The 24,760-nt window shown below is 53.9% G+C and overlaps 1 protein-coding gene across 3 annotated transcripts in view; it reads left to right on the forward strand.

Annotated features, from left to right (window-relative positions):
• The first annotated feature begins 264 nt into the window (after positions 1-264).
• SEMA4A (semaphorin 4A) overlaps positions 265-24,760 on the forward strand; it is a 58,554-nt gene continuing 34,058 nt past the window's right edge. The window contains exons 1-2 of one of the 3 annotated variants that reach the window (XM_006113904.5): positions 265-633; positions 17,700-17,867. The gene's annotated coding sequence lies outside the window, so the exon portion shown is untranslated. Of the gene's footprint in view, positions 634-17,699; positions 17,868-17,932; positions 18,131-24,760 lie in introns of those variants that run through there. The other 2 variants (XM_089772641.1, XM_006113907.5) reach the window with 2 other exon arrangements.

Raw genomic sequence — 24,760 nt, forward strand, 5'->3', positions numbered from 1 at the left:
CGGTGCTGCATGCGGGCCGTGACCATAACGGGAGTAAGTAGCAAGCGAGACTCACGTTGCCCCAGTGCATGGGAGGGTGGTGGGTGCTGGATGACCGCGCGCCAGGTCCGCGCATAGGGTAGGAGGTGGGGGGAGTTGTATGCTGCAGGACCAAAGAGGCGAGGTGTGGCCGTCATGTCTAGAGGTCTTGTTCCAGGCCCCCGTCTGAGACTCCGTCACTCTGGGCTGGGACTGTGAAGCGTGGGCCTGGATTGCCTGGGGCAGCAATCACTCACAGCAGCACGTCTAAGCCCTCCAGTGTTTCTCAAGCTGGGAAGTTGCGAAAGTGCTCGGTCCTTTGAGCTGCACAAGAGTTGAAGTACCAGGCGGTGCTCTGCTGGCAGCCGCCCACCCGCTCAAGCAGCAGCACTAATTCTCCAGCGCTAGTGCGGCCGGGGAGACCACGGGGAGAGCTGGGCAAAAAAGCAGCTGGGAAACGCTCTAGTAATCTGCTCAGCCAGCCACAGCGCCGGGGAGTTGCTGCACAGACGGTGCTGGGGCAGCTCTCCTGGACAGAGAGAAGCGAAGCAACTGGCGGAGCGACCATGCAGACAGGGGGCCAGCGGAGGAGACTGGGGCCTGCACCGCAGCAGCGTAAGTTACAAACAACGCTCTGTCTGGGCAGCTTTCCAACGCTGGAGGCCGGGATGGGAAAGGGGAGGGAGCATAGCCATTGGTGGTCACGCTCCGGGATTTTTTGTGGTCGGATTTACAGCTGTTGCAAGAATGTTTAAGGAGGGAGTAGGAAGAAGGGACTTATGAGGCAGCTCTCCAGATGCTCCAGGGCACAAAGGAAAAGATCAGATGCCAGGCTGCCTTGGCTCCAGACCAACCCAGGTGCGCCACAGGCATGGATGCTCCAGCCCACCCAGCCAGGGTGGGGTGGGGTGCGCTCCGGCCTGGCCATAGCGACCTCCCCGCCCCTTTTAATGGGCTATCCATTTAAACATTATATTTAACCATTTAAATGGAACTTTAAATCCTTAATGTGGGTGGAGTCAGTGTCATTCTCCCTGTTTTGCAAATGGGGAAACCGAGGCACGGAGCCAGGTGGTGACCTGCCCGCAGTGGCTGAGGGAGAAAGGAATCTTTCCCTTGCTTTGTCAAAAGTCTGTGAGATCATCAGAGGGAAGATGGAGGCTTGGAGTAAGGCAGCATCGTATGATGCAGGAGCCCTCGTCCCTGCTCCGACTCCTTGTGTGCTTGGACAGGACACCGCTACAGGTCTAGTTTCTTCTCAGTGCAGAGGGGGTGGAAATACTGACTCAGCACTGAAGACTCTGCCTGCAGGGAGGTGAAATCCACCAACGCCTGAGGGGAGCTAAGACCTGGTCTACGCCACAGGGGGAAGATTAAGTGAAGAGACGCAACTTCAGCTACATTAATTATATAGCTGGAGTCGATGTATCTTAAAACGAGTTTCTGCGCTGTCCACACAGTGGGAGGCTGACAGGAGCAAATGTTCCCATCGGCTTCCCTTACTCCTCACAAGGAGCAGGAGTACCATCACGGACAGGGGCACCCTCTGAGTTTGACTTAGCAGGTCTTCACCAGACCCACTAAATCGAGCCCCATCGATCTTCCATGTAGTGAAGACGCGGCCTGAGACATAGCGAATGGAGGCCCTGGAGGTATGTTGAGGACATAATATCATCGTTCTCCAGGCAGCAGAATAGAAAGCCCTGCTCCGTCTGTGGCTGGAACCCCAAAACGGCTCCTTTAATACCCACGGCAGCCTGGGAAGAGCTTCATTTCAGTGAGACCTGCCGGCACATTGGGTTGCTCAGGAGCTATGAGAATCCCGGTCAGAGAAGGGGACCCAACTCGGGTGCAATCCTGGGCTGTGTCTAGACTACATGCCTCTGTCGGCAGAGGCATGTAGATTAGACAGATGGGCAGAGGGAAATGAAGCTGCGATTTAAATAATCGCGGCTTCATTTAAATTTAAATGGCTGCCCCGCTCTGCCGATCAGCTGTTTGTCGGCAGAGCGGGGCAGTCTAGACGTTCCCCTGTCTACAGAAAACCCTTTTGTCGTCCGCCCCGTTATGCCTCGTGGGATGAGGTTTACCGGGGCAGTCGACAAAAGGGTTTTCTGTCGACAGGGGAACGTCTAGACTGCCCCGCTCTGCCGACAAACAGCTGATCGGCAGAGCGGGGCAGCCATTTAAATTTAAATGAAGCCGTGATTATTTAAATCGCGGCTTCATTTCCCTCTGCCCATCTGTCTAATCTACATGCCTCTGCCGACAGAGGCATGTAGTCTAGACACAGCCCTAGTTCCATTAAAATCAATGGGAGTTTTGGCTTCAGTGGAGTTGGGATTTCACTCCCAGACTTTAAAAAGACTTAGGACAGCCGTGCTTCCTCGCTGGATCCGCTGCAGGCTCCCTATGTGACCCTGATTTCTATGGGGGCCCAGTGCCTGAATACCTTTTGAGGCTCTGGGCCTGTATCTAGCTTGTCCTTTGGTTCTGCAGCTATAAACCAGGGTATGTCTATACCTGCACCCTCTTCCGATAGAGGGATGCAAATGAAGACATACAAAATTGCAAATGAAGCCAGGATCTAACTATTCCATGCTTCATTTGCATAATCATGTGATGGGGCTATTTCGAAATACAAAACACGGTGTAGATGCGGTTATTTTGGGAGAACGCCCTTCTTCCAAAATAACTGTTAAACCTCATTTTATGAGGAATAAGGGTTATTTCGGAAGAAGGGTGTTCTCCCGAAATAACCACATCTGCACTGAGTTTTGTATTTCAAAATAGCGCTATTTTGAAATAGCGCCATAACGCGATTATGCAAATGAAGCGCAGGACATTTAAATCCCGGCTTCATTTGCAATTTCGAATGTCTTCATTTGCATCCCTCTATTGAAAGAGGGTGCAAGTGGAGACATACTCCCAGGGTTTCCATGGTGACTCCATGGCTAGGGGAGGAAAGCCCCCCCCCCCAAGCCCTGCCCACCAAAGCCCAATCTTCCCCTCACACACTGCGGCCTGCTGGCCGCCGCCCCGCCTCTTCTGCCCCACCCCCACCCCACAATGTGGCTGCTGGCCCTTGCCCCTTTCCTGCCCTAGGGTAGCAATGTTGCCAAAATGTTGACTCCGAGAGCAGGCCCGAGGCAGTGAAGCGCTGAATTCTGGGAGCCGGCCAAGTCATGCCCTTCGTCTCCTGGGCACCTCAGCCCCCACAGCAAACCAAGCCTGTTGCCTCCGACACGCTCCCGTTCCCACGGGCCCAATTCTGGGAGCTGAATCCCGCTTTGGGCGCCAAAGGAATGAGCCCAAAACCATCTAGCCTGGTCCCGCTCGGGCTCTTTGCCCAGGAGTGGCCTGAGCTGGCGTGGGCTGCAGGGCAGGCTTGGACTGGGCTGCGCTCGGATGGCTTGGTGCCGGGACTTGGGGAGACCTGGTGCTCTGAAGCTGGGAAGGCGCAGCCAACCTTGGGCTAGGATTGGAGGCACTGCAGCCTAGGTGCCCTCTCCGTGCTCCAGGGCAGGGGTGAGAGGGCCAGAAGCAGGCGGGCAGGGAGGAGGCTCAGGTCTCTAGCAGGGAGTGACTGGAGCGAGCTAGTCTGCCTCTACTGCCAGGTTGCCCGGGGCTGGGTCTCAGGTAGGGGTTTTCATGCAAGAGTAGCTCCTGCTTTTAGAACCAAAAGTCCCCAGTTTGGTTCCCGCCGCCAAAGATCCATCTTGGGATTATTCGGCTGTCTCCCCCTTGCAGTGTCACACTGGTCAATGGCGCCCCCGATTTGCTCACCACATAGGAGGGTCACATGGGGGAACCTTGAGCGGGCTACCTTTAGAGAGATGCTGGTTAGGTTCTGAGATGTATTAACGGGAGTGTTGTGGGCAAGACATGAGAAGTCATTCTCCCGCTCTCCTCTGTGCTGAGGAGGCCTCCGCTGGAGTATCGTGTCCAGTTCTGGGCACTGCATTGCAGGAAAGATGTGGGCAAACTGGAGAAGGTCCAAAGAGGAGCAACAAAAAGGATGAAAGGTCTAGAAGACATGGCCTATGAGGGAAGACTGAAAGAACTGGCTTTGTTTAGTCTTGAAAATGAGCCTGATGAGCTGAGACTCTAAGAGCCTGACAAGACCAGCTCTTGTTCTCGCCTCAGAGAAGACTGATAGCAGCTTTCAAGTATCTAAAAGGGTGTTACAAGGAGGAGGGAGAAAAATTATTCTCTTTAACCTCTGAGAAAAGGACAAGAAGCAATGGGCTTAAATTGCAGCAAGGGAGGTTTAGGTTGGATATGAGGAAATATCTTCCTAACTGTCAGGGTGGTTAAACACTGGAATAAATTGCCTACGGAGGTTGTGGGATCTCCATCACTGGAGATATTTAAGAGCAGGTTGAATAAATATCTGTCAGGGATGATCTAGTGGGCGCTTGGTCCTGGCATGAGGGCAAGGGACTGGACTTGATGACCTCTCAAAGTCCCTTGCAGTTCTAGGATTCTAGGATTCTAAGTTGCACGTTGAGTTGCCGAGCGTTGAGTTGCTGCCGCTGAAAGTCAATGAGACGTCCTCCCTCCGTTAGCTTCAGCAGGGCAAGGATCGGGCCCATGGGCTCATTGCACCAGCCGTCTGACAAGTTCCATGGGCTTTATCTCAACTATGCCAGCGCGTACGGGGTGACAGAGGTGCTGGGAGATTACAAGTGGGTCTAAATAAAGCAGATTAGCAGACTCTGTTCACTCTGGGTACTGTTGCGCAATGGCCCCAGACCGCAAGCTTGCAGCGCCAGCCTCTGACGCAGCTGTGAATTTTAAGTCAAAGTTACAGGCATCTGAGGCGGGGGAGAATTGCTAAACAGAGCAATTTCCTCCCGTGCCCCATGATTGCCAGAATCCTTCAGTGAGCATGTTGGGTAGTGAGACAGCTCTGTGGGGAAGCAAGAGAGGCTACGTCTAGACAGCGGCCTTCTTGTGCAAGCAAGTTTTATCAGAAGAGATCTTCTGCAAAAACTTCTTGCACAAGAGCGCGTTCACACTGCAAAAGTGCATCGAAAACGTGATGGGCTTTTGCGAAAGAGAGCGTCCAGACTGCATGGATGCTCTCTAGAAAGTAAGCACTGATTGGTACGCACAGAATAGCCACCAGGGCAACTGTGCTTTTCCCTCTTTCCTCTTTTTACGCAACGCCCCCCCGTTCCCCGTCCACACACGCCTTTTTGCGAAATAACTCTTTCGCATAAAGGCTTCTTCCTCGTAGAAAGAGGAATACCAATTGCGCAAAACCCCCCCTGTTCTTTCAATTCTCTTGCACAAAAATGTACTTGAGGTGTGGATGTGCTGCGAGTTTTTGCGGAAAAACAGCTGTTTTTCCGCAAAAACTCTGTAGTGTAAAAATAGCCAGAGAAACTGCCTGCTTTCTGCTGTATGGAATCTGAACCATTCTACTGTGTGTCATAACCCTTATACTGCTCCTAGCTCACATGGCAAAAGCCTAGCAAAAGGAGCTGGAGGATTTGAGTTCTAAACTAGCTGCTGCTATAAAGGCCAGGCACCGTAACCTCTACAGAGGCATCCACAGATTTGTTGCAATATCCAACTCCAACCAAGTCCCTGTTCCCCTCTAACCATTAGTCTATCCTACCTGGCAGAGGTGAGCTGAGAACCTAGAAGTTCTGACTCCCAGTCTCGGCATTCCCCACCCCGCTCCCCGCTCTAACTACTAGTCCCTGTCCCTGTCACAGGTCTCTCAAAGTTAAGACTAGAACGCAGGAGTCCTGCAGCAACTACGCATGAGTAAGCCTTAACAAACGGACACAAGTCGCTCTTAGTTGCTCTTGCCTCACCCCGGCAGCATTACATGAAGCGCGCTTTGCCCTGGCACTAGTCTGAAAGGGGCCTGGATCGAGGGCCATTTGCCCAGCAGGTTGGCTTCCGTGGCAAGTTACCTGCAGGGCAGCTGCATCCCAGAACATTTCACTGCCCTGCATGTGAGCATCCTTCCATAGCCACTGACGAATCAGTCGGCAGCAGCTCTTCAGTGAGCACAAGCAGGGCCTGACTAGATCCGATCCACCGATCCACTAGAGTAGGGGCCTAGATCTGCCTGCTGTCCCTCCACAAGTGGGGCAGGTCGTGAGTCAGTAGCATTGCCACAGGTGGGCTGCAACCCAGCTACTTTACATCTGGCCCACCCTCTGGGGCTTACCCCCACTCTGCTCCGGCAGGGTGGAGGGGATGCAGGCGGTGGAGCTGGGGGAGGCAAGCCCCCTAGCCCTGTCCCTTTTGCCAGACCCCGCTCCCAGCCTCCTGGTGAGGGTGCATGACCCCAGAGCATATGCAGGGTAGGCATTCTGGGGGGGGGGCATGCCTGGCCACCCTTGCCTAGTATACCCACCACCCCTGGTGGGGGCTTGACCCCCTCATCCCTCCTGTCCCACACCCCCTACACACCCTCCCTTCTTGCCCACCTCTCTCAAGTCAGGGCCCACCAGCGGCGCCCCTGTCATGAACCTGGCTGCAAATGTAACCATCACCAGGTAGATTTGAACCTGGGACCTTTGAAGCGGAGCCTCTACCGCTGAGCTAAAAGCCAGCTGGCTCCTAGCCCTGCCTGTAGAGGTCTCTTGGTCTTAACTGTTGCTGTGGTCTAGGTACCACTTACATTACTCAGTAACCACAGTAGGTGTGTGGGTTACACGAACAGCACTGCAGGCCCTGAAATATGCAGCTGGGTGAGGGTTTTTCCAAGGGGCGCAAGGGCTGAGAGGGCAGGTTGTTCTCCACAGCCCGTTCCCTCCTTCCTTTCACTCACTGCCCAGCATGGGAACATGCTCTGGGCAGAGAACAGCTGCAGGGAAAAGCCTGAGTGGTGAGGCCCAATGTTCCCTCAATTTTTTTTTTCATTCATGTGCAGAATACATTTTGTTCTGTGCATCGAGGCATGTGCAGATGTGCACCGCCAGTCGGAACACCTGCTGCAGGCTGTGGGCGCTCTGCTAACCCGCTGGGTGGTATTTCAATCTCTCCTGGGGCCACCCAAGCGCTTGGCTTACAGGGCACACGGGTGAGGTCTATTGGGGCTGGGAGTCAGGCTGCCTGGGGTCTCGTTCCTGTTCTGCGTAGGGTATGTCTGGTAGCGGATGGAGCCTGGGAGTCAGGGTTCCCAATGACAGCACAGACCGGGGTTAGTGGCTGGAACAGGAGCCTGGGTGCCGGGACTCCTGGGTTCTGTGGACTATTTGGATTTGGTTTGAGGCTGTAGGAGAGGCAGTGGTTAGAGAGGGGGTGCAGGATGCCTGGGTTCCATTCCTGGCCCCGGGTGGGGGAGATGGCAGGCGGGGCACTGGGAGGCAGCCTCCTAACAGGCCCTGGCTCAAACCTGGGTTCTCCCCGCTGTGTGGAGCTCACTGTGGCTTTACAAGCTCTGCAAACAAGGCGGCTCAGGGTGGAGGCAGGCATGAGGCACAAGTGGCTTAGTGCTGGAGATCGAGGTAGGCTAAGTCCCACCGCAGCGTGGGAACCGGCCTTCCTGGCTCCCCCAGCCATTTAAAGGGGAATGACCCTGGCTGCGTGAGATCTGTCCGGGGGGGGAGGGGAATAGCAAACCCTAAATCCCAGGGGCAAGTGGAGCGCAGGTGTCCTGTGTTCTAGTCATGGCTCTCGGATGAAAGGGGATTTCTAGTGGTTATGTCAGTGGGGGGAGGCAGGACTCCTGGGTTCTTCTAAGCCTTTAGGTGACAGTGTGGGTCAGTGGTTAGAGTGAGGGATTTGCGTGTGGGGTGGCTAGGAGTTCTCTCTCCACTTCTCTGACTGGTGGCTGGAGCAGGCAAGTGACAATCAGGCCTGGATCTGTGCATTCTGTCTCGGTCCCGGGCTTTCTGTTTATGACCTTGGGCAAGGAACTTTCCCTCCTTGCGCCTCAGTCTCCCTGTCTGTGGAATGGGGCTAAGTCACAGGGGTGCCACGGGGCTCAGTTAAGGTTTGCAAAGTGCTGTGGGGCTCTGCAGTGAGTGGAAGTGTGAGAACAGCAAATCCAGGCAGAACAACGGGCGTTAGGGTCCATTTCACAGCTGGGGCGTCCCCAGGAGCAGGACACATGACAGCTGGAGCTCTGGGGGGCGGTGCATGGGGGGGAGGTTAGTGCAAGGTGGCTAATTCGCGGGCAGGACAGCCAACCTACCCCACCTCTTTCAGATTCTGCGGGTCTCTCTCCATCAGCCTGCGCTTTGCATAGTTTCTCCGCTGCCCCAGCCTCGCGCGGTGGCTTGCGCCGGTTCGGTTGGGCACGAAGAGCTGCCGATGCTTCAGGGTGGGGATCTGACACTCCCTGGCGTGCGGGACTGCCCAACCCGCCGGCCCATGGGGACTCTCAGCACAGCAGGCGTTGCACTGCCTTTCAGCGCCCGCCCCGCCTCTGTTGGGCCTGGAGCCCCTGAGGCCGTCCGGATCCCCCTCCCCACCCGGCTGGAGCTCTTTCTCTGGGCACAAGGCAGCTGGGACGCTCTCTGGCTTCCGTTCCCGCCTCTCTCTGAATCTCTGGCGGGAGGCCCTTTGTATTCTGCCTGTTCTTGGGCACCAGCCAAGTAGCCTTGGTCTCCCCCCCCCGCCCCGCCCTGCCTCCTTCACAGCGGGCAGCCAAAGCAACTTGAGGAAGGGAAGAACCCTTTCAGGCCCCTTCAGCAGCCAGGTCTCGATCCCATGCAGCTTGGGAGCAGCCATGTCAAAGGAGGCAGTGTTGCCTAAAGGGTAGGGTGCTGACCTAGGTTCTGTTCCTGTCATGGTCCCTTGCTATGCCTCAGTTTCCCCTTTTCAAGGGGAGGGGGGTGTCAGGCAAGAGTGACTCTTAGAGCATGGGCTGAAAAGAGTGCAGCTGGACCCGTGCAGTGTGACTTCTCCCATGCCCTAGATCAGGGAGCCTAGCATGAGACAGGCTGTGCAGGAAACCATGGCCCTCGTGATGTCCAATCCCAGCTTTCCAGCCCTTCGACATGCAAACCTGTTCTTCCCCACGGATGCCTCAATCCATGGTTTCTCAGCCCCAGGAGGTGTTTGCACAAGGACCTGCTGGTCATTAGCTCCCCTGGCCTTGAAGAGTACAAAAGCTGCAACAATTTAGCTGGTGTGTATGGTGCAATTATGCTGCAAGCAGCTCTGCACAACCCATTGGTGCATCCAATAGCCGTGGTGCAAAAGCAGCTGTGGACAAACTGGAGGTGTACGGAGTGGCATCAGTGCACCTTCCAACCAGCAGTCTGCCTAACGCGGTCGTGCAGTGAATAGTAGCTGTGCAATCCCCCTCATGCACTGTGCTAAGAGCAGCTGTGCACAAAGCAGTGGTGCATGGCGTAGCACTTGTACAAAGCCACTCATGTGCCATGCAAAGAGCTGCTGTGCACAGAGCAGTGGCCCATGGGGTAGCACTTGTGCAACCCCCTCAAGCACCATGCAAAGTGCAGCTGTGCATAAAGCAGTGGTGCATGGCGTAGCACTTGTACAAAGCCACTCATGTGCCGTGCAAAGAGCAGCTATGCACAAAATAGTGGTGCATGGCGTAGCACTTCTGCAAACCCCCCTCGTGCACTGTGCATTGATCTGCCACGGCCCAGGCAGTGCTCCAGCTGCCATTTCGAGACGCTGACTGTAAGGATGACATGAGCCCTGTGCACAGAGCAGTTGTGCTGGGCTGTAGTCAGAGGGATGCCCCCAAGGTACCAATGATGCAAAGCAGAAATGAGTGTGTGGGGGGGGAGCCTGCAGGGAGAGGTCAGTGGTTAACAAGCTAATGTAGCATGTGCCCCTGGCTGCAGTGCTGTCCTGTTCAACCTGAAAGCAGCCTGGGGTGCTTCCCTCCTTCTGACTTCCTGAGAGCAAGGCTCTGTCTACACTCACGGCTTCTTGCACGAGTAATATGCAAATGAGGCTAAGCATGGACTATCTCTGAACCTCATTTGCATACCTAATGAGCCACCATGTTTTTCAGAAGAGGCTCTTGTGCAAGAAGGAGCATCTACACTGCCCCTTCTTGCACAAGAAAAACCCTCTTGTGCAATGCCGTTACACCTATTACTTTTCAGGAAGAACAGCATTGCAGAGTGTTTTTCTTGTACAAGAAGGGGCAGTGTAGACGCTCCTTGCGCAAGAGCCTCTTCTGAAAGAAAAGGTGGCTCATTAGGTATGCAAATGAGGCTCGGTGATATTCCACGCTTAGCCTCATTTGCATATTACTCGTGCAAGAAGCCGGGAGTGTAGACATAGCCCAAGAGAGGGAGGTCAAACCCCGCGGGTGGCCATGGAGGTAGCTCAAGAACAGGGGACAACTGCACTTAGCGCATAAGGCCCAGGGCAGGGAAATGGGGGGGCATTCAGTAATCAGGCTGGGGGTGAAGGGGTCCAGGGCTGGGGGTGGAAGGGTGAATGCAGGGGGGCAAGGAGCCATTTCGGGGGGGGGGGAAGGTGGCTGCACTGGCTGCTGCCCTTCTTCCTCTGACTCTGAGGGAGTGAGGGGAAAGTTCACAGCCTGCTGCATCCTCCTCTGCCCTCCCCTCCGCTACCAGGAGTGAGAGGAGGGCCCAAGCTGAGCACTTTCCCCTCGCTCCCTAGAGTTGGACAGGAAAGAAAACCAGGTATGTGGGGCTGCAGCTTCCCCCACCCCCAACATACACCCCTCCCCCACTGCAGCGACGTCTTGCCAGAGCGCTGCACCGGCTTCCTTTTACCTCTGGTCTCAGGCGAATAATAGAGGCCACAAAGGCGTCCTGTGTCTATTAATAGAGGACAGAGTAGCACAAAACAGGACAGTCCTCTATGAAAGAGAGCAAATTGCCACCCCATTGCCCTCTGCTGAGGCTGCCAGCAAGGGGGCAGTGATGATGCAGTGGAGCATTTTGTGACCAGGACCCTGCAGCTGGGGCTGAGAACACACAAACTCGCTGCACGCAGGCGGTTGCTCCCAGGCCAAGCTGGATTTGAACGTGGCACCTCCAGGAGATGGTCAGAAAGAATAGCAACATGGGGAAAGGATGTTACACTTCCCGCTTTGGGCCTGGAGCCGAGTTTGGCTAGAGCTAAGGGCGAGGGAGAGGGCAGAGTTTCCAACATCTGTTACTGCAGGGTTTTACAGTGGGACGGTTACTGCTTTTGAAATGCAAACAAACCAGGCATACACCCCTCGCACAAGGCAAGTCCGCCACAGCCCCAACCCCCAACTGCAAGCTAACCACACACACACACCCTTCACCAGCCATTTATAGTACCTAGAGAGAGAACTCACACACACAAGACTGATAACATTGAGGTCTCCTCGCTCGCGTGTGACTCTCTCATGTAACGCGGGGCATCTGCATAGAGGCAGGCAGACAGCTGCTGGATTTTCACCTCTTTTGATCTGTTATCATTTAAACTACGGCTGTGGAAGCACAGCAGAGCATCTTTAGCTGGACACAAACTCTTAGCATTAGCTGTCCCAGTGTCTGTGTGCCTTGTAAGTTGTGCGCTTTCGTGGCCGCTTAGGAGAGGTTGAAATGCCGCCGAGCTGATTAACAGAGCACCCACAGCTAGGTTTTGTTTCTACTGGTGGTGCACATTCGTACATGCCTCGGTGCACATAATAACAGTTATTCTGCACATGGATGGAAAAAAATCTGCACACGGATGGGAAAGATTAGAGCAAGGGTGGGCAAAAGGGCCTCCGTGGGCCAGATTCCCCCACGCCCTGCTGCTCGCCCACCCCCAGGTCAATGAAGTGTCCCCCGGGCAAAAATTATTGCCCACCCCTGGATTAGATGGAACATTGTCCAGCATGCTGTGAAAATGCAGCCCCAGGCAGATTACATTATTCTTCTGGCAACCAGCAAATTTGAAAAAACCGGCAAGCCGGTCAAGTATCAGGGTGGGCAATAATTTTTGCCCTAATTGGTCTGGGGGTGGAGGAGCAGCAGGGCTTCCGTGGGGCGGATACAGCCCACAGAGGCCCTTTTGCCCACCTCTGAGCTAGGAGGTAAGCCTAATTTTACACTTTCCCTGTAAAAATTGAGGCTAGCACTGTCAGGCTGTGTCTAGACTACATGCCTCTGTCAGCAGAGGCATGTAGATTAGACACATAGGCAAAGGCAAATGAAGCCGCGATTTAAATGATCGCGGCTTCATTTACATTTACATGGCTGCCGCGCTGAGCAGACAAACAGCTGATCAGCTGTTTGTCGGCTCGCGCACTAGTCTGGACGCTCCCCTGCCGACATCAAAGCCCTTTGTCGGCAGCCCCGTTATTCCTCGTGGAATGAGGTTTACTGGGGCTGCCGACAAAGGGCTTTGATGTCGACAGGGGGAACGTCCAGACTAACGCGCAAGCCGACAAACAGCTGATCAGCTGTTTGTCGGCTCAGCGCAGCAGCCATGTAAATGTAAATGAAGCCGCGATCATTTAAATCGCGGCTTCATTTGCCTTTGCCAAAACAACAAATCTACATGGCTCCGTTGACGGAGCCATGTAGTCTAGACGTATCCTCAGAGTGGGCTTTGAGGTGGATCTGTTCTGGGGGTGTCTGTTTTGATGAGCTTCTGTGTTCTGTCACCCCTTTGACAACACAGACCATTCTGAATTAGGGTCTGCTGAAATACCCAGAAGGCTTCCCACAGACTCTAGTGGGGATTCACAGCTGGCCAAGCCTCTCGCTCTGTTCTTCTTCCTGCTGCTTAGTCAGCCTCCTGCCTGAGGCCATCTAGGTGATCTGGTGTGCGTGGCCGGCTGTGTGGGAGAAGGCTCTTTCCAGTGGCGGCTGTATTGTTTCTCATTTTGCTGTTATAAGCCACCAGTGTCAGCCAAGCCTCTTGCAGGAGAATGTGTCCTTAGCACCGGCATAAATCAGCAGGGCCTAATTCTCCAAGACCTTGCAAAACTGTAGCTACCACTTGTACTGGTGGTGCAGAGTGAATGTGAAATGCTGCTGGATCCTGAGGCTTTGCTCACTTTACACTGGTGTGAACGATGGTACAAAGTGAGGGGTAGTTGGAAAACCAGGAGGGAGGGAGAGGGGAATGGGGCCGTACACCGTGTTCCCTGTAAGCTGAGTGCTTGCCACCCAGGAGAGATTCAAGTGCTGTCCCACTGATTAGCAGGGCACCCACAGCATCCACACCTCGCATTTTTCTACAGGTGGTGCACATGCCTTGGTGCACATGACAAAATTTATTTTGCACATCAATGGAAAAAATTAGAGGGCACATTGGTTTTATGCCGCCTGAAATATTCTCCTGGAAGCACCTTAGGTCCGTTTCTCGTTCAAACCACAGCTCTTTTGTGCAGCCAGGGTGGTTTGACCGGATCCTCCCCTCCCCCACCCCCAGGTCAACATTGCCAGCTCTCAGCAAAAGGGCCAGTGTAGACAGCTCCGATTTGTTTTGCACAAAAAAGCCCCGATCGCGAAAATGGCGATCGGGGCTTTCTTGCGCAAAACCGCGTCTAGATTGGCACGGACGCTTTTCCGCAAAAAGTGCTTTTGCGCAAAAGCGTCCGTGCCAATCTAGACGCTCTTTTCCGTAAATGCTTTTAACGGAAAACTTTTCCGTTAAAAGCATTTGTGGAAAATCATGCCAGTCTAGACGTAGCCATGGGGTTTTGAAAGCCTGGTTTGCTTATTTATTTATTTGATTTCTAACTCTTGGGGTTAGCAGGATGAGCCTTTGTGTGAGTAAGCCGCAGGCCAGAAGTTCTTTGTGTAATTGCAAATGTTGACAGAATATACGGACTTCGGAGTAGAAAGGGGTCTCTCTCTGTTCAAAAGTGTTTTCCTGGCTCTTGGGTCATGTCACAAGAACTATCCTGGATCAAGCTGGGTTGGTACTCGTGAAAATAACCTCTAAGAAGCAGGCTGGTGCTGGGGGATGATTCAGAAAGTGGCACATGCTCCCCTCTGAGTCAGTGGTGAATCATAGCCCCAGCCTCCAGGTACAGTTTTCAGTGATGAAGAGCAAAAGTGCTGACCATTGATGGTTATGAAAGATTCCCCTGGCCTCCTGACCAGCTTGTGATATCATTTCCACACACTTAAATTCCTAGATTGTTTTTCATTTCCTGTCTGACTGTTATGATGCGCTGTTTAGATGGCTGCCATGTTCCGACCCAGCAATGGCTGCATTTCAGTGGTGAAGACTGTTGTTGCTATTATTTTTATCATCATCATTGATGACTTGCACTTGGGGTAGCACCTAGGAGTCCCAAGCATGGAGCAAGACCCCCAACAGTGTCAGGTGCTGTACAAACACAGAACCAAAAGATGGTCCTTGCTTGGTACAGCATATTTATCGTGTTTAGCAGAGATGCACCCTCTGCCCAATACTCTGGATCCAAAGATCCATAAGATTAGGGTCTTCTGAGCCTACCTGGTTATCCCGATCCACAGGCTGTTCAGACTATAAAGTGCTATGAGATCCCTCAGGCTGTCTCTTGCTTTTCCTCACACAGAGTCAGGTATGTTCAGGCTGCTTTTTATTTTGGATGAAGGGAAAATGGAGAAAGGACACCAAAAATACACTCCCCACACCTGGCTGGAAGAGCAAAACCGGCTACTCCAAATGGAATACCGGGTGCTTGCCTCTCTGACATTTAAAGGGCCAGGACACTGAAGAACCAAGCATTGCTTCCTCCCCCAGGCTGTGTCCAGACTCAGGGGTTTTTTCGAAAAAAGTAACCTTTTTTCGAAAAAACTTCACCTGCGTCTAGACTGCAGCCGCGTTCTTTCGACGGCGGTAAACCTCATTTCACGAGGAAGAACGCCTTCTTTCGAAAGTGCTTCTTTCGAAAGAAGGCGTTCTTGAATGTAAATAGGGCTTCTTCGAAAGAGCATCCAGACTCACTGGGTGCTCTTTCGAAAGAGCGGCTTGCTCTTTCGAAAGTTCCGCGTGCAGTCTAGACGCTCTCTTTCGAAAGAGGCTCTCTTTCGAAAGAGGCTTGCAGTCTAGACATAGCCCCACTGGATTTGTGAGCTATTAGCTGGCCATCCATGGGACTTTTATAGCCCCTGTTCCTGCAGCGTCTGAGCAGCGCACTGTCTTTCAATGGGAGGTGCTATTATCTCCATTGGACAGATGGGAAACTGAGGTACAGAGAGGCTGAATGTCAAGGTATTTAGGCACGTAATTCCCAATCAGAGTTAGGAGCCTAAATGCCTTTAAAGATTGGGGTGTAAGTGATTTGCCCGGGGAGGCTGTGGCTGCCGGGGAACTGACTTCCTGGACTGTCGTGCACTTATGGCTTGATGACCATGGCTATCTGAGGACAAGAAGTCTCAGAGGGGTTGCCGTGTTAGACTGTAACTTTAAAAACGACGAGTGGTCTGGTGGCTAACAAAAATATAGAGAATCATGAGCTTTTGTGGGTAAAACCCACTTCCTCAGATGAATTGGAGTGGAAATAACAGCAACCAAGATAGATATACAACAGCAGAGGAGGTACCTGTCAATTGTAGGATCTGTGTTAATGAGGCTAATTAAGTGGGCTGGATATGTCCCATTCAAACCTTTTGATGTGAAAATGCAGCTGGTAAAGGCAAAAGAAATTGGCTTTGTCATGTGCCAACCAGTTAATGTCTTTGTTCAAGCCCAAAGTGTAACTGTCAGACTTGTAGCTGAATTCCAGTTCTGTTCTGTCTCTCTGTAATTGGTTAGTGACATTCCTTTGTAGAAGAATGGCTCCTTTTAAATCTAGGATGGAGTGACCAGGCAGGTTAAAATGTTCCCCTGCAGGTTTGTGTGTGCAGGGTTTATGTGTGTTACCATTTTAGGACCAAAAGGGAAGCCTGCATGCTAATGCAGCCTCGCTGGCAGCGCTGCTGAAACAAGGATGTGTGAGTATGGTCCCCGGCTGCTGAGTTAAACGGTACATGGCAGTGGGGGAAATGCTCCTGCCAGCTTCTCCTTTCGTTCTGAGAAGAACAGCAGTGACTCATGCCGGATGCTCTCTAACCCTGTTGCTTGCCTGGCAAGGAGCAACAGCCGCTCCAGACAGGAAGCCAGGTCGCCTGTCTCGATGACACCTGGGGCTGATCAGCTCTTCCATCTGCATGCATTTCCTTTTTGTCTCCTCTACCTGGCCCAGGGCCCAATGCACGTGCTTTGGGTCTGCCTGCCACTGACATGCAGCCACCTCTGGGGCAGAGCGCGGCAGCGGGTCTGTGCCCGTAACGATGCATTAGCTTTGTGGTGTTCTTTTCTTTTCTAAAGGAGGGGAAGCAAAAAAATAACTTCCTCCACGGAGACTTTCGGAGGGGCTTTTCGCACAAGTGGAAGTAGAGTTAATTGGCTGGGTTAGCAGGATTCACCCAGGGGATCTTGCAACTTTGTGGGCAGGAGGATACGTTGGTGGCCTTCGCTGGGTGAATGCTGGAGTCTTCTCTGGCCAAAGCAGGCAGAGTCCAGACAGGGGCAATGCAAACTCCCCTTGGCCGGCACAAGCGTCCCCTCCACTCTCTTCCTTACTCTGCAAGGGGCTTGGGGTGAGGACTGCTGCTTTGGGAAGTGTTTCTACAGCCTCCGGCACTGTGGGGCCCTGGCCTGGAGGGGCAATAAAGATGCAATAGCCTCACTTGTGGCAGGGGTTGGCTGTTTGGTTTGTGTTTGTACAGCACCTGGCGCGGCCGTACTAATAACAATAACAATGGCTGGTTACTGCAACACTGGGCTCAGGATGAACCGGTAACCTAGAGACCCCATCTCAGCTCTCTTCCCCAATCGAATCCCCACCCTGGCCCTTTGCAGCCGGTGGACCCGATCCTGCAAAATGTTGGGGGCCTTCTGCAGGGCACTGCACCTTCTCAGCTCCCGTTGCAACCAAAGGCCACCCTGTCTGAGGTCAAGCAAGACAGGATCAAGACTTGGGGAGAGAAATAACTAAGTCCACCGAGGGCCTGAGCCTAAGCGCTGCTCACTCCCTTAGCTTGGATATTTCTGATTTATGTCGGGGCAGATGAAAGCTGCACAGGCTCTCATGGCTCAGGCAAAAGGGGTGAAAACCGCTGCGGGGGCCCAGTGTGGCTTGTTACTAGCTGAGCACCAAGGCAATGTGCGTGGGGCGGGGGGATGACACCGGGACTTTGTACTGAGCAGGGCAAATAGGAAATAGGGCGTTGCCGCACGGAGCTGCTGCCGTTTAGCGTGGGTTTGGCCTGGGCTCAGTGGGGCCATCTGGATTTACCCCAGCTGGGAATCTAGCCCCTTAACTCCAATGTGCATTGGCAGCAGCTGTGTCATGAGTGAAGGGCTGGGTGGGGGCACTAAACTGGGACCCTAATAATCAGGGAGCCAAACAAGAGGTGAGTCTGGACAGGGTGGGGCTTAGAGCTGCTCCCCCTCATGCTGAACTGGAGTAACCCCATTGATGTCAATGGGGTGATAGAGAAACACCACAAGGGGCCAGGCAGTGGGGCCTCCACCCTGCCTGCCCCCCATAGGCAGCCACGTGCGTGGCCTGGGGGAACCGTCCCACCAGGCCTAGAGCAGCTCTGCTGCATGTGATGTGGTGAGGCCTGCTCACAAGTGAGCCAGGCAGGCACCAAGCCATACGGTGGTGCCTTGTGCGTGAAAGCTGGGCAAACCCACCGGTGCCGTGGGGTGCCCCAGTGCCTCAGCCTGGGTGGTGACTGGCTGCCTCGAGGAGGGAGGGAAATGGGGAAGGATCGACTCGTGATTCGTGTCTTTCTCTCCAGCCAGGCCATGCTGCCCAGGAGAGAGGAACTGAGCCTTTCGACTTGACCCCATCCGCTCCACTGGAGCCCAACTGGAGCCGTGCACCGCGTCTCCCTGCTCAGCTGCTGCCTTGGGGTGTGCGCGTGTGTGTGTCAGTCACACACCAGCTGTAGCTGGCTCGCTGGGAGGTAAGCTGTAACCATGGCGACGCGAGGAGGGTCCCCAGCAGGCCGGGGAGGGATGCGTGTCTAGGAAGGGATTTTCCTCCTCTAGATCACAGGGAGCAGCCTGCTTCAAGCAGGTTGGTTTCCCCGCGCCGGGAGCTGCATGAGAGTTAGCTCAGGGAATCGGAGCTGCAAGGGAACTGGGCGGGGATTGGAGAGAGACATCTGGGCTCCTCTCTGGGGAGGATGGAGCTGAGCTGTTAGTACCAGGTGCTCATCAGGAGCAGGTAAGACGGCGATGTTCTGCCTTGGGGGGGGCTGATGATCGGGGTCTGGGGGCTGTTTGACAGCCGGCAAAGGGGAGACCCCCACCACTGGCTTTTTCCAAAGGGTTTCCCAGCTGGGAAATTCATGCTGCGAAGAGTGTCGGCGCCCGGTTTCCTCCAGGAAAACCCTAGCTGCCGAAACAATGAGGAGCAGGGTGGTGAAGCCCGCATGTCCCCATCGGGAGTGCCGCTCACGTTCGTTATTAATCAGGGAGCCAAACGAGGCACCGGGGACCTTTTGCTAAAGCAGGCTCCATTGTGCCTTCCGACCGCGCCTCTCTGGGGATTTCACCGGCAGCGCCAGGGCGGGGAAAGCCAGAGCCAGACCTGCCGATGCATTTTCCCAGCCAAGCGCACGCCGCTCCCCGATCGGCTTGCGTGGCAGCAGAATGCACGGCCAGATCCACAGCGGGTGCAAATCACCAATGACCATGGACTGCAAACTCCCTGCAAAGGCGTGAAATATCCCTGCTCCGTGGGACTGTTCTCAGTGAAAGACGCCTGTGCTGAGGGTTATCTTCTAGTACTGGGCTCACGGATGTTCTAGGTGCAGAGGAAAACAGCTGGCGTGAATGTGCCAACTCCACTGAAGTCCCTGAGCTCGGCCATTGGCTTCAATGGAACGACACCGATTTACGCCCACCGGGGATCCGGTCCGACAGGGTTTAGACAGAGGTGGCGTGTGGGAGCCGATGGAAATGGAGGGAGGACAGCGCCGGGGCAGGGCAGCACCCCGAGGGAGCTGAGAGAATGGGGCAAATGCAAATTGCCCCAAAAGAGTCTCCGTGGGTGTAAATTGGGACTGTTGCGTCGCCATCCAGATTTACCTCAGCTGAGGCATGACTCTGAGGGAGCAATGCAGACTGGCAGCAGCTGTGTGATTTGTGAGCGGCTGGCGGGAGCACTGAGCTGGAAGCTGAGCTCAGACCCCTGCAGGGAGAGGGTTAAGGAGGGACAGTCGGGCTGCGGGGCGGACACAGGGACAACCCACAGCCCTTTGCCCGTCTCTTCCTCTTCCACTCTCCATTTTTCACAGAGGCAATCGCTGCCTGTTGCACGCAGTTCCAGAGGCCAGTAGCTCTTACAAGGCCTGTGGACACACAGCTCAGTGCTTTGCGCACCTGTGCTAATCCCTCCAGGGCAGCCCCTGCTGACAGGCTGGTCAGTGTCATTAGAGCAGGTGAAGAAACTGAGGCACGGCGTGGGGACATGACTTACCCCAAGACCACAGACAGGGAGATGAAAAGCCAAAGGAGCCCTGTTCTGAGCTCTAACCACTACCCCATGCTCCTTTTGCCCCTCTCCCAAGACACTTTGCCTTCTTGTCTGTGTCGCTATCTAGGACTGGGAAAAAACCTGCTAGGCAGGGGCCATAGGGCCTGAACCCACCTGGTGTAGATGGACATAACTCGTTTGGTGCCAGATCCCTAGCCAGCGTAAAGCGGCATCACTGCATTGGCGTTGATGGCCTAGTATGTATTAGATAGACGTGGTAATCTTTATTGGATCTGGAGGAATACGGAAGGCTGCAGATGGACAGATAGAAGCCACAGATGGAGGGCTATGGATGGATGGACAGAAAGGCATGGAGGGAGGTGTGGATAGATGTGGATGAATGGATGCAGATGGCTAGAGGGGGATGGATGGATGACTGTCTGTAGGGGTTGATAGGACTGGTTGGATGGAAGGATATGAAGGGGCATAGAAGGAGGTGGGGAGGGAGAGGGGCATGTTTGGTGATCGAGCAGCTAGGAACCAGGAGCTGCTGCCTTACTGGAAATTCCTGGTCTGCAGCTGGGAGTTACCTGCGATGCTCAGACCGGATATCTCCAAAGGAGTGGGTCTGTAATTCCCTGCCGTGGTTGGCTCCAGCAGGGCCTGGGGTGTGCATCACTGGGTGGCTGGTTCCATGATAATAACAGCCGGACTGATCATCTCCCCAGCACTGGTGGGGAGGGGTGGGGGAAAATGGGAAGAGGCAGGAGAAGACATGCACAAGTGCACGCAGACATACACACGCTGCCATTCTCCATAGAAGGGTGGGCAGGCAGCAAGAAAGCCCCAGGCACTTTTTGCTCAGCCTAGAGACCTGGAACGAAGCTGCCATTTCCCACCCTAGGGAGGAGGGTGGCGGAGAAAAGCCACACGGGTCCGCTGCAAACCAGCAGCTTCAGGCAGCGGTTAGGGAGCAACAGACCCACTGATCTGGGGGGGAAGGGCAGGCGAGAAATCTCTCTCCAGGGGGGTGAGATTTCTTCCTTGGCAAAGAGCCAGAACCCCCCTCCATCCCACAGTGACTGGAGAGTGTGGGTTAATTTTGTGCTGGTCTCTCTTAACCCCAAGGCAGCGCATCAGGGTGGAGGGGAGGCGGTAGCGCTACATCCTATAACGCTGGTGCAAAGGGCACTGAGAATCAGCGGGAGGGTTAACCGTTTCTGCCCGTCTGCCAGCAGTGTCTTGTCCCTGTTACAGGTTCCCTCCCCATTCTGACTCTGAAGCTGTCTCCACTACAGAGTTTTTGAGGAAAAACCACCATTTTTCCACAAAAACGTGTGGCGCGTCCACGCCTCAAGTGCATTTTTGTGCAAGAGAATCAAAAGAACAGAAGGATTTTTGCGCAATTGGTATTCCTCTTTCCAGGGGCAGATGATCATTTTGCGGGGCCCAGGGCAGCCCAATTTCGTGGGGCCCCCCTTTGCCACAGTGCATGCGCGGGGCTTCTTGAAGCGCAGGGCCCGGGGCGGCCGCCCCGCTCGCCCTGCCTTATATCCGCCCCTGCCTCTTTCTATGAGGAAGAAGCCTTTTTGCAAAAGAGTTCTTTTGCAAAAAGGCATGTGTGGATAGGGAAGGCGGAAGGGGGGAGGGGCGTTTGCGCAAAAAAAGGGTAAAGCAGAGTTGCCCTGGTGGCCATTCTGTGCATACTAATCCGTGCTTACTTTCGAGAGAGCATCCATGCAGTCTGGACGCTCTTTCACCAAAGCTCATCACTCTTTCGATGCGCTTTTGCAGTGTGAACGCTCTCTTTCGGAAGAAGTTTTTGTGGAAGATCTCTTTCAACAAAAGCTTCTCACGCAAAAAGCCTGCAGTCTAGACTTAGCCTGAGAGGGACTCCGATGTCAAAACTGAAGTTTGGATTTGAACAGCCCGGCCTTTCAAGAGTGCTGACCGTTTAATCCCTCCCCTGTGTTTTAACCAGTCACCGATCTATGAGAGAACCTTCCCTCTTCGCCCATGCCTGTTTCGTTTGCCTATGAGCCTTTGGTGAGGGAGTTTGCCAAGCACTTACTGAAAATCCAAGTATGCCGTATCCACCAGCTCATCCTTATCCCCCAGCATATCGACTCCCTTGAACTCTGATAGATGGGTGCAGTGCAACTTCCCTTTACAACTTCCCCAGGAAATCACGATTATCTATGGATCGGCTGATTCTACCAGCATGCCCAGTACTGAAGTTAAGCTCACCATCCTGTAAGTGCCAGGAGGGCCCCTGGTGTTGCAGTAGCTTCCTTCCACTAGTTCCAGAGCTGTCCTGTCCGTGAGACGGTTCGGGGAGGCCGCCCCAAACCCTGTGTTTTGGGGAGGCCCCACAACAGCTGCTTCAGTCATTCTGTGGACGGGCCTGCTGTGGGCAGCAGCAGGGGTCACCCCGTGTCCTCCCCCCCACACTCCACAGCATTTGGCTTCTCCATGCTAGGGTGGGTCAGAGCAGGCTGCGGTGGGTCAGAGCAGGCTGCCGGGCCACTCTGGCTCCTTGTGAGTGAGGTGGGTTGAACCCTGCTGCCACCCGGCCCCGGGTTACACCCCAGCTTCCATGGGATGGGGCAGGGAACAAGGGGGTGGAGCAGGGACAGAACTTGGATGGAGCAGGGTAGGCCTGCACGGGGCAGGGGTTACTCCAGCCTTGCACCGGGGGCACTTGGGGGGGGGGGGAGGAAAGATGCCCCAGAGCCCGAGCCCTCCTAGGGACGGCCATGGCTGGTCCTGCTGACTTATTGCCATTTTATATAGCAACATGTTCTAAAAGCCTTTTCTATTGACACAACCCGATGGGACAGTGCGTCCGATGTGTTAAGGAGAGTTCTGCCGATATGGCTAAACTTCCCCTACCTTCTCAGCAGGCAGGATTGCTGCAAAGAAATAAATTAGCTTCTCCTCCTTAGGTGTTCCCTTGATGCCTCGGTTGTCTGGTGGCCCCACTGCCTGAGTGCCAGGCTTTCTGCTTTTGATGTACTGGGGGAAGGGGGAAATCTTACAGTTAAGAGTCTAATGTGGCTGCTCACGTTCTTTCTTGTACTTTTACATTTAACCTGGCGGGTTTGCGCACCATCCTATTAGCTTTGCTGGGATTTGACATCCACGTTTAAAAGGGGGTGGGTCTTCTGTTCCTCAGCTATTTCGCCACAGGGGCATTCGTTTGCTGTCTGCTCTGATTGGGAGTGCGCCTTTTGTCTGTGCCTGTTACGGTGGTTTTAAGGAGCTCGCATGCTGCTCGCAGGCATTTAACCCTAATGCCACGTCCACGTGAGCTGGTGAAGCCAGCTGAGTATGGGGGATCTTTGAGGTGGGGGGGGCTGTTTCCACCCACTTTAAGGCCCCTGTGGCTACCAGAGGGGTCTTCCAGCATCCCTAGGAACCAAGACCTCCTCACCCCATCTTTTTCCATTTGTGGCTCTGGACCAGCGCAGAACAATGGGGCTAATTTAAACCTCCCTAGGCCCCTGTTTCAGAGCCAACAGCTCCAGGGCAGAGTAACCTAGTTTCTGTGTCACAAGGAGCTTTCTGTCCCGGCCGAATAGCAAATGCGGGGGTCCCCCCTCCCTTCCCGGCCTTTAGACAATGCGCTCAAGTACACACGTCCCTGCGATCGGCTCCTCAAAAGGGAGAGCTGGCCCACAGCCATTCTCATGCCCAAGCCAGTGTGGGCTTTGCCCCTTCCTGGAACCTGTCCTTGGAGCCCAGTGCCTGATTGGTTGCTGCCAGTCGGCTAAGGCAGGTGAGCCTAGCAGGTGTTGATCCTCAGTCTTTTTTTTTTTTTTTTTTCTGATCATGAAGGGCTAAACAGTGAAGCAGCATCCTGTGTAAGAATGAGGTAGTATCTCTTTAAATAGTATGGGAACCCCCGCCTGGCGCTTACTGTGTTCTAGAACCCAGCCGGTAAATGCAGAGCTATTTAAAGGGATACAACCCAATTTTTATACACCTGCAACCCTCTCACTCCTGTTCTGGAGGAATAGTTTGGGGTGGAAGCATCAGGCTGTTCCCATGCTGCGGAGAGACGCGTCATCTGGGAAATGGCTTGGCTCTAGAGCCCCATTGGGAACCAGCCAGGCATGGGGAGATCCAGACTGTTTTGCCTGGGGTGGGGGGTGGGAGGCAATGTTCTGTGGTTTCATGCTGTGCGTCTGTCTGACCCCATGACACACAGACAGACTTGTCACTGTCCAGGCTGCAAAGGACACATGCTGCATGGCTAAGGGAAAATGAGGATGCATAAAGAGGAGCAAGTTGCTGACATCTAAGATAATAATAATGATTGTACTTCGCAAGTGGGAGTTCTTGTCATGCAAGACTAAAAGCACTGTCAAAAAGTGAATATTCTCCCCCACGTGATTAGGGGAAACTGAGGCACCAAGTGACTTTAATGTGACCTAGTACTTAGAGCAAAGGATTGGGGGTTTGTGCCCCAGGCTTGGGGGAGAATTTTGCCTTGTGAGTAGAGCAGGGGGATGGGAGATAAGGAATCCTTTGCTAGCTCTGGCTATGGGAAGGGAATGGAGTCTAGTGGTTACAGCAGGGCACTGGGACTCCAGACTCCACGATTCAACCCCCGCCCCCTCTGGAAGAGGAATGTAGCCTACTAGGTAGAGAAAAGGCCTGGGAATCTGGACACCTAGGCTCCATCCTGAATGCTGCCATTGACTCTTTGTGCCACCTTGGCCAAGTCATCCTCTGCATTTCGGCATGTTTGTATAATGCCAAAGAGTTAAAGTGGATGGAATGAAAGTTAAAGATGATTGCAGCTCTGTTGGCTGGGATTGGTTTGCGACTGGGTTTAGCTTGCCCCAGTTTCCTCAAGGCAAGAGGTGTGAGCTTGTCCTGCCAAAAGATAAGGAATGAAATCCTGGTCAGCTGGAAATCAGCAGGAATTTTGGAATGGTGCCAGAATCCCAACCAGGCCATATGCCGACCTGAATGTTCTCAGAGAAACAAGACTTGTACCTTTATCACCAAAATCCTGCAGAGTCTTGTTAAAAGACCCTTTCAGGGCTTGTCCAGGATGAAACTGGCTCCCAGCAGCCTGCTCCCTGCCTCCATTTCCCCCACCTGAGCTTTGCAATGCTAATAGGTAGTGTTTCCCACACACACAGATTGAGAAACTTGCTGACTATGTGGGAAGGGCTCTGAGGTCCTGAAATGACAGAGGCTGGAGAATGGCTATTATGGTGGTTGGGAAACTAATGGTGCTTTACAGCTTCTAATTGAGGACTCAGCCCCTTTGAAAGGTCGGATGACCCCTATTTGACTCCTGGGGAAACTGAGGCACGGAGCGGCAACATGACTATCCCCAGGCCACACAGCAGCAGAGTGGCC

Source organism: Pelodiscus sinensis, chromosome 22 (assembly GCF_052426305.1).
Source record: "Pelodiscus sinensis isolate ZL-2025 chromosome 22, ASM5242630v1, whole genome shotgun sequence".
Classification (NCBI taxonomy): domain Eukaryota; kingdom Metazoa; phylum Chordata; order Testudines; family Trionychidae; genus Pelodiscus; species Pelodiscus sinensis.